Below are 12,985 nucleotides of genomic sequence, written 5' to 3'. Positions count from 1 at the left end.
CACCTTTCTTATGAGGAAAGGCTGAGGGACTTGGGTCTCTTTAGTCTAGAGAAAAGAAGATTGAGGGGGGATCTTATTAATACATACAAATACTTAATGGGAGGATGCCAGGGGGATGGGAGTAGTCTTTTTTCAGTGGCACCCAGTGATAGGACGAGGGGTAATGGGCATAAACTTGAACATAGGAAGTTCCATCTTAACATGAGAAGGAACTTCTTTACTTTGAGGGTAGTGGAGCACTGGAACAGGCTGCCCAGAGAGGTGGTGGAGTCTCCCACTCTGGAGACATTCAAAACCCGCCTGGACGCTGTCCTGTGTAACGTGCTGTAGGTGACCCTGCTCTGGCAGGGGGGGTTGGACTAGATGATCTCCAGAGGTCCCTTCCAACCCTACCAATTCTGTGAATTCTGTGAATTAGAGAACATGAAATATCAGTGGCTCTTTCTGAGACATCATTGACTTTTTCAACCCTGAAGCAAAAGGTGCCTGAGGATACTAAAGGCCTACACTGACAGGCCCTGGGGCAGTCTCATAACCTTCTTTATAAATTTTGCAAAATTCAGTTCCAAAACCTAATTCCTTCTATCAGGGACTGTCGCTAGGAAGAAAGGCTGCCTTCTAAGGTTTTGGTTTCCAACTGTCTAGAACTGTCAATGCGGAACTACAACCAGCACACACCGGTTGAGAAGGCTGAGTTTTCATGATAGATTACATTGGATCACTTGACGAACCAGTTTAAGACATGATCAGCCTGGGAGTGAGCTGTATAAAATTAGCAGGAGCACAGGGTAGGGTTTTGTGCCATTGTTGAGCATGCCACTCAAGACACCTTCATTCCCCAAAGAAGCCTTGATGGTGGGTGTAGCCTCTTGCTCTTAGCCTTCTACTCTGGCATGCTTGGTAGCCTGTTTGCTCTCTAGGAAATTATTTGATTAGATACATTTTTTCTCAAGTATATGATTGTGTTCTTCTCACAATGCTGCTGCCAGTGGATTGCCACAGTCACACCCACCAGCAGGTAATGGCTCCCTGGACCTTCTCCTGCCACTCCATGTCTGCGTATGTGAGAGAGGCAAACGTGGTGATTATTGTTCAGGCTATAAAGTGGGGAGGATCGTGAAAAGGTGTTGATGTCCCCAGGCAGGAAGACATTATTCACAGGGCTTCCTTCTGAGTTTGGCCTTTGTGGGTTGCATCACGCACTCTTCCCTCCAAGGAAAAAACAGCTTTCCTAGTCATTTGTCAACTGCTCCTGGCAGCTCCAAGTTTCTTCCTGAGCTGTTTGGAGTAGCAAGGTCACCAGTCCTCCTAGCAGTCTCTGAGAATGCATTGCTTGTTTGCAATCCACACTGTCTTTATTTGATGCTTGTACCAAGACAAGGAACATGGTGTGTATGGGCTGCACCAGAGTTACAGACAGGGTGCTAAAGTCTGTTTGCTCTCCTGTGGGCCATACAGGTCTTTTTCAGCCAAAAAAGAATCATAGAATCATCTAGGTTGGAAGAGACCTTTAAGATCATCGAGTCTAACCACCAACCCAACACTGCCAAAACCCACCACTAAACCATGTTTCTAAGCAGCCGGTCTACATGTCTTTTAAATACCTCCAGGGATGGTGATTCCCCCACTTCCCTGGGCAGCCTGTTCTAATGTTTGTTAACCCTTTCTGTGAAGGTACCATGTTGTGTTGTCAAGACATGGTAGATCTCCACTGGTATGTGACCATTGTCAGTGGCAGGCAGCATGGGAGCTGCATGACACCTGTGTGTCTCACAGCTCTAGCTGGGTTGAGCTCAGCCAGGACTGCTTGTAACAGTAACAGGAGACCTGGCCATTAACAGACCTGTGAAGTTGTTACCTATGTGTGGCAATACCACCTTTGTGTGCCCCCTGCTTCACAAAGCTGTTCAAAAGCATCAAGACATCTTATGAAGGGATCTCAGTTACTGCCCTGGTGGCTTCCACATGTCACTGCAAGGAGTATTTGGTGGCCTGCAACGGAAGGCAGAAGCCTATTTGGATCACATTCAAGGCTAACTCTCAGTTAGCCAATGCAATCTTTTTTTCCTATATTTTAGAGCAAATGGAGGATAAGATCATTGCACTCAAGTGGGAATGGCGGGACCCATTTTTCTTGTTTTGCTACTTATGAGAGCAAGAAAAGTCTAAGTCACTGTTTTTTAGGGAACCAGAAATGTTGGGTATCTCATATTTTCTGAGTTTGTACAACCTTCTTTCTGTGTTTCCCCCAACACCATTTCCCATTTGGTTTTATCTTATTCTTTTGCCATTTTTTTTCTCCCTCCACCTTCTGTGTATGGAAAGCAATGGGGTCTGCACAGATCTTAATGTACCCCACTCCTTCATGCCTGAGCCTCTCACATGGAAGGCAGGCTGCTTGTGCAAACAGTGCAGTGAAACAGAAACATTTAATTGGTATGAATTGTGCAAACAATGATATCAAATGTAAAGAGAGATAAGAATAGAAATCAAATGCAAACAGATTGCATGAGCAAACTGAAAAAGTAAATGAAGTCAGTGATAGTAAAAATAATAAAAAAAATTAATACAAATATTCAAGAAAAATAATAACAGCCAAGGCACATAAAAATATTGAAAAAAAGACATAAAACACTAAAAAAATGTAAAAACCATGCAACTGTGTAGGTAGCGACAATTCTTACCGTGCAAACATTCTGTAGTGTTGAGAAAACACAGATGGTAACATTCATGGTACCATAAAAGGAAGACAAAAATTAAGAAATAAACCAAAAGGTGCAAATGTTACAAACTTGTGTCGGCATTTGAAACAGCGACCAGCACTGAGCGTGATAACAGCTACTGAAATGTCTTCTGCAGGAAACAACTGCTCCAGTAAGAGCAGAGAGGGCTGAGGGGAAGGTGCAAGGGCTGGAAGGTGACACTCAGGCTGCGTGGCTGGATGGTGGCTGCTATGGCCTCCACGGCAGGCAGAGCCCCAGAAGACTTCTCGCTCACACAGCTCCAGCCAGTGAGGTGTGACAGGGGGTGGGAGAAGAGCCAGTGTTTCTGCTGTGCAGGGAGCAGACAAGTGGCTTGTAGGGAGGGGTGCTGGACCTTAGGTGAGTGCCTAAGTGAAAAGCGGGCTAACCTGGAGACCCCCCTGGAGGGGACACTCTATTGACAGAGCAGCCACATGGCTGGTGTGACAGGAGAAGAAGAAGTAGCAAAGTGTGATATTGCTGGCCTGATCTGTCTCTTCAACCCAAGAAAGCCCTGGAGGTGCTGGGAAAATTCCTGACTAGTATCAAAACACTGCTTTGCTCCACAGTGCTCTCCTTTGCCAGGCATTCTCATTCCTCCTCCTCCTCCTCCCCCCCTGCAGCCAGCTTCTCCAACAGACAAGGAGAACATGTCCTTTCCCACCTGTCTCCTCTGTTGAAGCATCTGCCTTCCTGAGTTCTGGTGGGTGATGGCTTACTTTTAACTTGTGGGGCAAGCTCATCTGCTGGGCAGGCAGACCTCCAGCCCTGGGGACTTCTGCCCCTTCCCCCATCTTCCTGGCTGGAATACATGAGCTGAACCACAATGCACTGTTGTATAATGTTTCTATTGTCCCATCCTCTTCACATTCAAATTTAAACATCTTCAGTCACAGGGAGATCAATTTTTGTGTCATTATGTAGAAGAGCATAAATTATCACCATGTAGCTTCTGAATTTGGAAAGACTTTGTGCCAAAGAAAAAGACGTAATTGCAGGTCATGGCAGAATGACATATTTCCCCTGGCTTCAAATGCTGATGAGAAGTGGAGATAAACTAAAGAGTGGGCAAATTCACAAAAATGATGATTAAAAAAGTGAGAAAATTCTGTTGTCCAAACCTGAAGGGGACAAACTCTATGTACATGAGTATGCCTTTGATACCACAGCAAGGAAGCTACAAAGCTCCTGCTAAATACTAGGAAGCCTTCACTTGCCTGCTCTGCTTTCCTGTCCAAGAACAGACTGGCAATATTATGCATTTTTTCTATACTTTATTTCTAATTCCATCTAGAATTTTTAGAATGCAGAAAAACTTAAGTGCCGGGAAACAGTTTAAGAAATTCTCTCTCTAAGGCAAAAAAAAGGGGAATTTTTGTTTTTGTTGGATGGAAAGGTGAAGATTTAAGCCTCTACTCCATCCTGTGTCAAGACTTGGTATCCCATCTTTAGATTTAGTTGCTAATACTAGTTACTTGTCTCAGTTTACTCAGTTTTATGACTACTATAATTTAGCAATAACAAGATACAAAACACAGATGGAATATTCTGTCTAAACAAAATATATTTATATTTTCACTATGTTACAAAAACTCCTTCTAATATAAATGCCTTGTTATTTCCATTCTGCTGTGTTTGATTTTCAGTATTAAACTGTTCATATGATTCATTAATACCATGTCGAAAATATATTCCAACTAAAATGTTTAGGATTACTTTCATGATATATGTTAGTTTATATAGGCATATCTTGAACATGAGAATAGTAACTACTTAGTCTTGAGGCGTGTAAAGATCCAAGAGAAATTACCCACAGTACCTGTAATTGGAGTTCTCTTAAAGGTCATAACCCTCTATAGATCCACACTTACTCTCCTTCCTCCTCTTGGGATTTGGAATACATTAGGCTTAGGATGGATTGTTTAGTTCTCTTTAGACCATAAAGAAACTGATGAAGAATAAGTCACATGGTGCTCCCTGTAAGTCTTGTCTATAACAGCATATATAAGTCAGCCTGACAGATGGCCAGAAATAAGCTTTCCAGTAACATGATTCAAATATTGCACTAAAAGTAATCACGATCTTCAAGTTATTTCAGTTAACTAAATGTAGTTTAATTTCCTTCTACTGTTATAGCATCTACCAAACCTCTTCTTTTAAGGATATGAGAGTTGGCTTGGCTAATAAACAGTACCACTCTCTTTGACTGAAATATTGAACAAACAAAAAAGCCCCAGAAAATATTTTTTTTTAATATAAGAGGATTGCAAAAAAAATTACTGTAGAAACTTCTGTTTTTCAACTATGACAGTGATGCAACACTTTATTTATCATCCCAGATGAGGCTTTCATGCTTTCTATACAAAATATTGCTACTTTACCTTACCTCTCCAATGTTGAGTGCATGAATATGAAGGGATGGTTTGAAGTTATAGCTTTCAGTGTAGATAGCAGTTGCTGTATTATAACTCTGATTTCATCCTAAATATATAAAAATGCCTACTTTTTCACAAAGATTTTTTCCCCCCTTTGTTATACTTTCAGTTATTTATTTCAGCATCACACAGTATTAAAATGCCTCCATAGAAAAGGTCACTCTTTTTCCTTTCAAAACATTTCTTTGTGGTTTCTGTTCCCAGAGGTACACACATAGAATCAACAATCGATAAGAGAACATCACATAACACTCTGACTTACCTTTGAGGAATATCATTTAGGTCAACACATTTTATCAGGGAAAGACTTTTTACAGCCAATCATTTTCTTTTTAATGACATTTTCTAATCACTAGGTAAATTTTCCTCGAATAGCAATAATACAACTCAGTTACTCAGATTGATGCATTTTAACAGGATTTGAAGTGCTCCCTTGTTATAATTCTGAACATTCCTGAAATGGATAGGGACTTGGTATCCTAAAGGATGGCTTAGTAAGTTTCCACTGCACCATGTAATCAGTAGGATGCTAACAGAATCCTAACAGTGGTATCCTGGATTCTCTTACCATCTCTGAAGTCTTGAACTTTAGTGGAGAAAGCCAAATCCATACAGTTCTGCTATTTAAGATCAAGTACATCTTTTTAAAAACACTGTTCAAAGTTCAGGAAGGCTTTCTGATGATGGTGATATATCTTTCAAAGCTGTGACAAAACAACATAGAAGAACTCTTCCAAAAAACATGGTCATGGGTTGCTGGGAACAAGGTCACTGTTGATAGGCCACTGTCAAAACCAAATCTAAATGCCAAATAAAATAGTTAACCTTATCACTCTTTCAATTTACTGGAAGATGCAGAAGAGACAGAAAAATTGTGATTTTGGAATCATGTTGGTCATGAGGAGATGTATCAAGATTATTGATTTCAATGTAATAGGAAAAAATAATTTTAAAATATACATTCATCAATCACTGTAGTCCTTGGCATTTTCTATAATCTAACTCCAGCTTTCCAGTGTGGTATGAACAAACATTACTCTCCATGGAGACATATATGAAAGCCATTTCAGAAAAAAATTTAATCTTTACAGAATATCTGCTCAGTTTCTGTATTACAGGCAAAAAACTTTGTTAAAATAACATCATGTTTGCATAGAACTTGGTGCCTTCAGAAGTCTCATTATGACAGTTGTGATGTTGTCCAACCAGTCTTATGTATTATGATCACATGTTTTTCATAGGTTCATTTTGTTATTCAGCACAGGGAAAGAAAACATGTTTGAGATTTTATTTTCTCTTCATTGTTCAGAGCATAGCCGTGTGCTTAGGATACATCCTTCACACCTTCCATAACATTAAAAAAAGTTAATCACCTCATGAGCATTTCTATGCCACTTACCAGCTTATGCAAAGGATGTAAAGAAACTCTAACATGGAGTGTTACATTTGCTCCATTTGCTTCAATCTTTCTCACACAGCATGCAGCCACATAGTGGAGGAAAAGATTAAGGATGCTGGATACAACAAACTGGAAGAATACCAGTCATCAACACTTTGTTATACAGCAGGACAGACAAGAGAGGGGATGGCTGGGGCTGAAAGTAATGTAGGTTAAGTTCTGGAAGGCCAGCTTGTGCTGTCCTTGTGAAGTAGTTGCACAGAGGCATGAGATTGCCCAAGCAGCACAGGCCACCAGCAGGAGATCACACACACAGATGCAACACCCAATCTTCATTTCATGGCTCCACTGAGCCCGTGCTGTGCTAAGCATAGGCTTGAGAAGCCTATAAGTTGCTGTATGTACTTGCATTGTTAGTAAAATTTTACGGCTGGAGAAACTTACTTTCCTGCTTTTTTTTTTTTTTTTTTTTGTGGCAACTTTCTCAGAGACCTTATATTGTGGCATCTCAGTGCCATGACATCCTGGCTCAGTTTGCAGATCTGAAAGAGACCAAGGTGCTCATCCAGTGGCTGGCAAGCTGCCAGGCAAAAGTAGAGGGGGCAACTGAAAAAGATTTGCAGAGCAATCAAATGATAAATAACCTGTGACAATTGATTTGCAACTTTTTTTTTCCCCTCAAAAATTATCTTAACAGACTGCTGACAGTATGGGAAAAAATAAATTACTTGTACAACAGTGACTGCGCTTCCTTTTCTTCAATTTCAGGCTGTGCGTGCTACAAGTTCAGCATCGTGCAGGCCACACATGTAAAGCTTACTGCAACTGTAAGGCATACTGTGCTATATGTGAGTGAGATTAACAGTGCCCTGCTGGCAGTAACTAACCTGTCAATTCAAGTTTGGATGCAATATCTGACATAACACGTTTAAGAAAATTGGGACAGGCAGAGGAAACTCTCTAGACCAGAGAAATAGACTTGATGCCATTGCTAGTGCTATCAGGGTCAGTATAGATTTCTTTTATCTGAATTTGGGTGGAAATCAGAAGAAAAGCATAGGAATCGGTTGAAAAGACTATGGCTGCCTAAAGACATTTAGCAAGGAGCCTCTAAGAAGAGGCTCAGACATTAGTTGATGTTTTTTCTTTTGCAAATATGCTTTTTGTGAGCATTGCCTTTTGGAAGAAAGAGATACCAAAGGAGGGATGGATACTACAATAGACCTCTCTGGCTAGTCAGATGGCTTCTGTGAGAAGAGGTTTTCTAGACAGACTTTTGGAAGATGTAAATCAAACAGAGCTGCCACAGGGTCATGATGCTAACTCCAAACCTGACTGGTTATCGTTTGAAGGAAGAATGAGCGAGTGCCTTTTTCTTCACTGCTCTCTGCAGATGCATCATGATCTGCACTGGGAAACCATACAGAGAAGCGAGAATGACATGCAGGCCAGTTTGCTGGCCCTGAGTTTGAGGATACACATGTGGAAGTCCAAAGCATTTGATCACTTGTGTCTACAAACAGCTCAAGGGCACCCCCTAACCTGTCTGAAGAATGAAGGAAGCATGATAATAAACCTGATGCACCTTTCAGTCTACTCCTTGGTTTAAACTCTGCTTCTCTGCGCTGGGAGCTATTCTAAACGTTGTAACTTCTCATGGAGAAAGACAGTTTTTCAAGAAGATCAAGTATGGCAAAAGTGGTGGTGAGGGAGGAATGATTCAGCTTTTCTTCATTACTTTTATAACTTTTCTTGTTCTATGGAGATGAGAAATGGCAGGATCATCTCAAAGGAAGGTTTTATATTGCTGGCTGCCTGGGTTAGCTTTGTAGAAGAAGGAAAGGAAGCACAATAAAAAGAGAGATGTCTTGAAAGGGTATGCTTCCCCTCCTCCTGATGGAGGTGCAACTTAGGAAGAAAATATAGAAATTATCTTTCATGTGTGGCAAAAGGCACTCAGGAGCAGAAAAAGGTTTGCCCTGAGTGAAAATGTACTTCCTTGTGATCAGAGGATGGCAAACTACAAAGAGACTACAGAATAATTTATTTTTTTAAAGGTTATTTTTCTAAAGCTTACTCTGTTGGACATGATGTCTAGGACAAATGGCTCTGGATTTGTACTGTGAGCAGAATCAGCCTGCAAAGGTGATGGTGATGTGAAACTGGCATTGTAAGATATGCTTTCATAAGTGATTCAGCTCTGTTTACAAGATAAATCTTATTTTCATGTAAACAAATCCACAGACAACCCTATTGTGTTCTAAGGCTAAAATGATGCAGGGGAAAAATATATGTCATATTGATAACTTGGTGCTGTGTTAAGGCACTATAAAATATTCAACTAAACACGGTTGAAAAGTGGCTTGAAAAATGTCACCCCAGACACAATTCTTTGGTTGCTCTAGAAACTTTAATGTAGTTTGTTTACTTGCGTAAAGAACATTAGGAAGCTACAATGACAGCATCAAATTCATCTGGAAATATTTGTGATAGCTAAAGGACCTCTTGCCCTCCCCCCAACAATGTGTCTGCCTCCTCAAGTTGGCCTCTTAAAAGATGGGCGGAATCGTATTTGGTGCATTGCACCTTGTGGAATTAAACAAGTCTAAAGAAAACTGCTCCAGCATCTGTCTTCTTTCAAGCAGATTGTCAACAAGAGGAAGGGGGAAGGGAAGAAGGGGAAACTTTGCAAGGATGTTTTAAACCCTCCAGATAAACTGTCGCTTTGAGCCTTGACAGCTCAAGAACTTGACACATGCGTCTGCTCCCTGGAGGCCGTCCCTTGCACGCTTGGCAAGCGGATCACGGCTGCTGAGCTGTGACGCCACAGCGCTTGCCTGACCTGACATAATGGGCAGCTATTTACAGCAAACAAGGTAGATGGAAGAACATAGACTTAAATGATGCTCTGGTGTAAGACTGAATCCACTAGGGCCCTCAGTCAATCTTCAGGTTTGGGTTTTGTTTCTTTTTTTTTTTTTTCCCTTCCTTTCTTCCCCTTCTTTTTCTGGGATCGTTTATTCTTTCCCCAAGGAGCAGGTGACTGTGGCACAGCACTAAGACTCCCCTCCCTAGATCAATAGAGTGGGTTAAAGAAACAATTGCGGGACAATAAACAGAAAGAGAAAATGAACTTCGGATAACCACACCAACAGTTTGCTCTGCTCATTTTTCATCTATCACTGTGAAAAGTAAAAACACAAGCCCCTGGAGGGCCTGCAAGAATGCTGTCAGCTTCATTCCAACGTGCGAGCATGATCACACTTGATTGGTGAAGAGCACGTGTCAAAAGCTGGAGTGAACCATATAAATATTGTGTCTATTTCATGGTTCCAACTGCATCTGGTGTTAAGTTTTTCTTGCACACCACACTTTCATTCACCTATGAATGTGTTCAGGAAGATGTGCCCTACATTTCTGCTTCCCACTGTGGCAAGCAAGGTAGTGAGTTCAAGAAAATGCTAGCTTTTTCTTTTAGCATGCCAGCTGCATAGTACAGGCAGCTTTCTCCACTGATGTAAAACACTAACAGCATTGATCCAATATGCTGGTTTAAATCAGCTGAAAAAATCATCCTGCTTGGCAAATGCAAGCATACACACGAACATGATGATTAAACAAAGTTTAAACCTATATGACACTGGTGTAGCTTCACCAAAACCAGGAGGGTAAGACAGCTCACTGAAATGCTCAACTTCATTGTATGTTTCCTGACCCTTCTCTGTTTTTCAGATGTTACTAAATTATGTTGTTCTGCCTAAATGATTTTTGTTTTTAGAATAAATTTAGTAAAAAAGTGTCAAGAGATCTGTACAAAAGCTGTTCTTTCATTTATTTGCTAAAGAAGTTTCTGATTTTACAGTCAATTTAGGCAACTGCCTGCATTCATATAAGGCCCATGGACATAATTGCATACACACCCAAGAACCTGCCTTGGCTCTGAGTGAAAAAGCAGAAGTGAAGTGCTCTGATGGGCTGCAGTCTTTAAATACTACAAAATACAGAATTTTATTCTGCAGGTATGCTGATTTCAGAATATTTAACCCAAAACATTATAAAAACTAATGCAAGACAGTTGAGTGTAGGACCATATTTGGCTGTGGTGTGTATGGGATACTGAAGAAGTGATGAAGTCATGGTTTCACGCCATAACCTGGAGATATGCCACAGGGCATTAATGATCTGATGGATGGCTCAGGTATAGCTGCTCCAGCCTTCTCTGTCTTGACATAAATGCTCTGCTTGTTTTACAGCCACAATTTCAGTGGGCATTAGTCAGAATCCCAGTGTATTTTAAGACAAAATTTACCTATCAAAGACCTAAAAGGAGTAGCATGAAATATCATGAGTTCATTTAGCATAGTTTAGGGGCATCTCCGCACATGGAAGAGTTGGTCACTGCACATGCCACACACAGTACAACCTCATCAAATTCATCCAAAAGAGAACTATACCTTTTCCATTCCTGCAAATCTGACTAGAGGATAAATGGACAAATCTGGCTTTGCACAAACACCAATCACACACTTGCATTTACACACAGATACAGCAACACTGAAATACAATTGTAGATAGATTTTTAGTCATCTAACATGCACCATCATCCGTCTGCAGGTTGGTATGACATATATATTATATGCATCCAAAGGATACTATCAAAGAGTATTCAAATTACGGTTTGGAAATAAAAAGTGTTGTCTGATTAGAATGTATAGCATATATGACTAAGCATGAAGGGACTGACAGCAGTATGAGACTCTGTTCCCTCAGTACCACAGTGAAGAATCACACATGTATTTTTTATACTGGGATACATCCATTGCTGCCTCTATTTTTGTCACAATTGCTGGGATACAGCTGAAGCATACATTGAAAGTCCCTTGAATAAATGTCATGTTTTCCCATGTCTTCTGTGAAGCAATCAGTGTACTTCAAAGAGAACAATAAATAACAATGCATGGATCTTTTTCAATAGATGGATGGTGAATTGAATGATGAGCTGTAGCATGCCTTAGTGAGCTTTCCTAAAGGCATCACAGTCACCACAAATGACAGCTATGGAATACTTGGGAAACATTTTGCTTTGAATGAATTCGGTCTTCCTTCCAATTCTTAGCATAAGGATTTCGACTTGTTCATCTTAAGGACTTAACTAATTACCATGCAGACAAGCGAAGAATAACCGAAAAAATTGTAATGAAGTTTAAGTTAGGATGTTTACCATCTCAACAAGGAATACTGCTATTAACCTTTTTTGTTTTCTTGCGTTCCGATTTAAAGTAAAACTGATTCCACTATGAAGAGAGAGCAGATTCTAGAGCCACAGTTCCCAAACAGTGCTGGATTTTATCTTCCTAGCATAGAAGACTATTTCCAACTTCATAATGAAATACAGAAAGGATGTTGAGTACAGACTCACCCATTGTTGCCAATGTTTCCCACACTGCCATAGTTACATTGGGAGAATCAACCAGAAAATTAAAAACATCTGCAGGGAGAAGTGTCTGTACATTTGTTTCACACTGTTTGTACTAACACTGTGGAGTTATTTTGGTTTCAGGAATGTCTGAAAATAACTCTCTGTTCGTACAAAGACTGTATAGAACAAAAATCTCCCACTGAAATGGAACAAAATATCCACTGACAGATTTTTTCAGTGATGCCAGGCCATGCTCCTACTTCGTATAATGACACAACACATGACAGAGACATAAATCGATACCTATATGATCAAACTTCTGAAGGATTAATTAGTAAGGTCAGCTCCAGGGTGACACCAATACTTTCAGAAGTATCTGAAAGGGATCTAAAGGGGAAAAAATAATTATAATAAATATTGTTCTAAACTCAATTTCACCTGTGTATGTCCAAATCATGTGTAGGTTCTTGTCTTTGGCAGACCTGTACTGCTGGACCTCCAGGGGATTTCACAGCACACGTTACCAGTTTCATGGCACCTTGCAAGAAATCCAGAATTCCAGCCATGTGGTGCTCTCACTGGCAGCAGAAAATGGCTGGTTCTATTTAGAAGCTATCTGTTAAATTACAAGGATGGTAATATACTAATTCCCTAGCGGGATCAGCCATGTGAAGTAACGGTACATTTTAAAGGGTTTACACTGGTTCCAGAAGAACTGAGTTCCATATTTGATTCAGCAGTTTGCTGTCTATGTTGTCCCAGGGAAATCACCCCTTTGTGTCATACTCCTTCTGAATGTGGAGGATATGTGGTATATTCTTAAACGTTACAGGGTTGTGACTGAAAGTTTACTGAAATTAATTGAATTCAAATGTTTTAGATGAACTTGACATCAAAACTGAAAATCTCCTCAGGCATTTCTGTTTAGTCAGGTGAATATTTTAACCTTTATGTCTTCCTTCAAGACATTGAGTTTTGGCTTCCTTAAAAT

The sequence above is a fragment of the Charadrius vociferus genome, unplaced genomic scaffold, assembly GCF_000708025.1.
Source record: "Charadrius vociferus isolate BGI_N301 unplaced genomic scaffold, ASM70802v2 scaffold158, whole genome shotgun sequence".
In the NCBI taxonomy this organism is placed as follows: domain Eukaryota; kingdom Metazoa; phylum Chordata; class Aves; order Charadriiformes; family Charadriidae; genus Charadrius; species Charadrius vociferus.
This window is presented reverse-complemented; position numbering follows the sequence as displayed.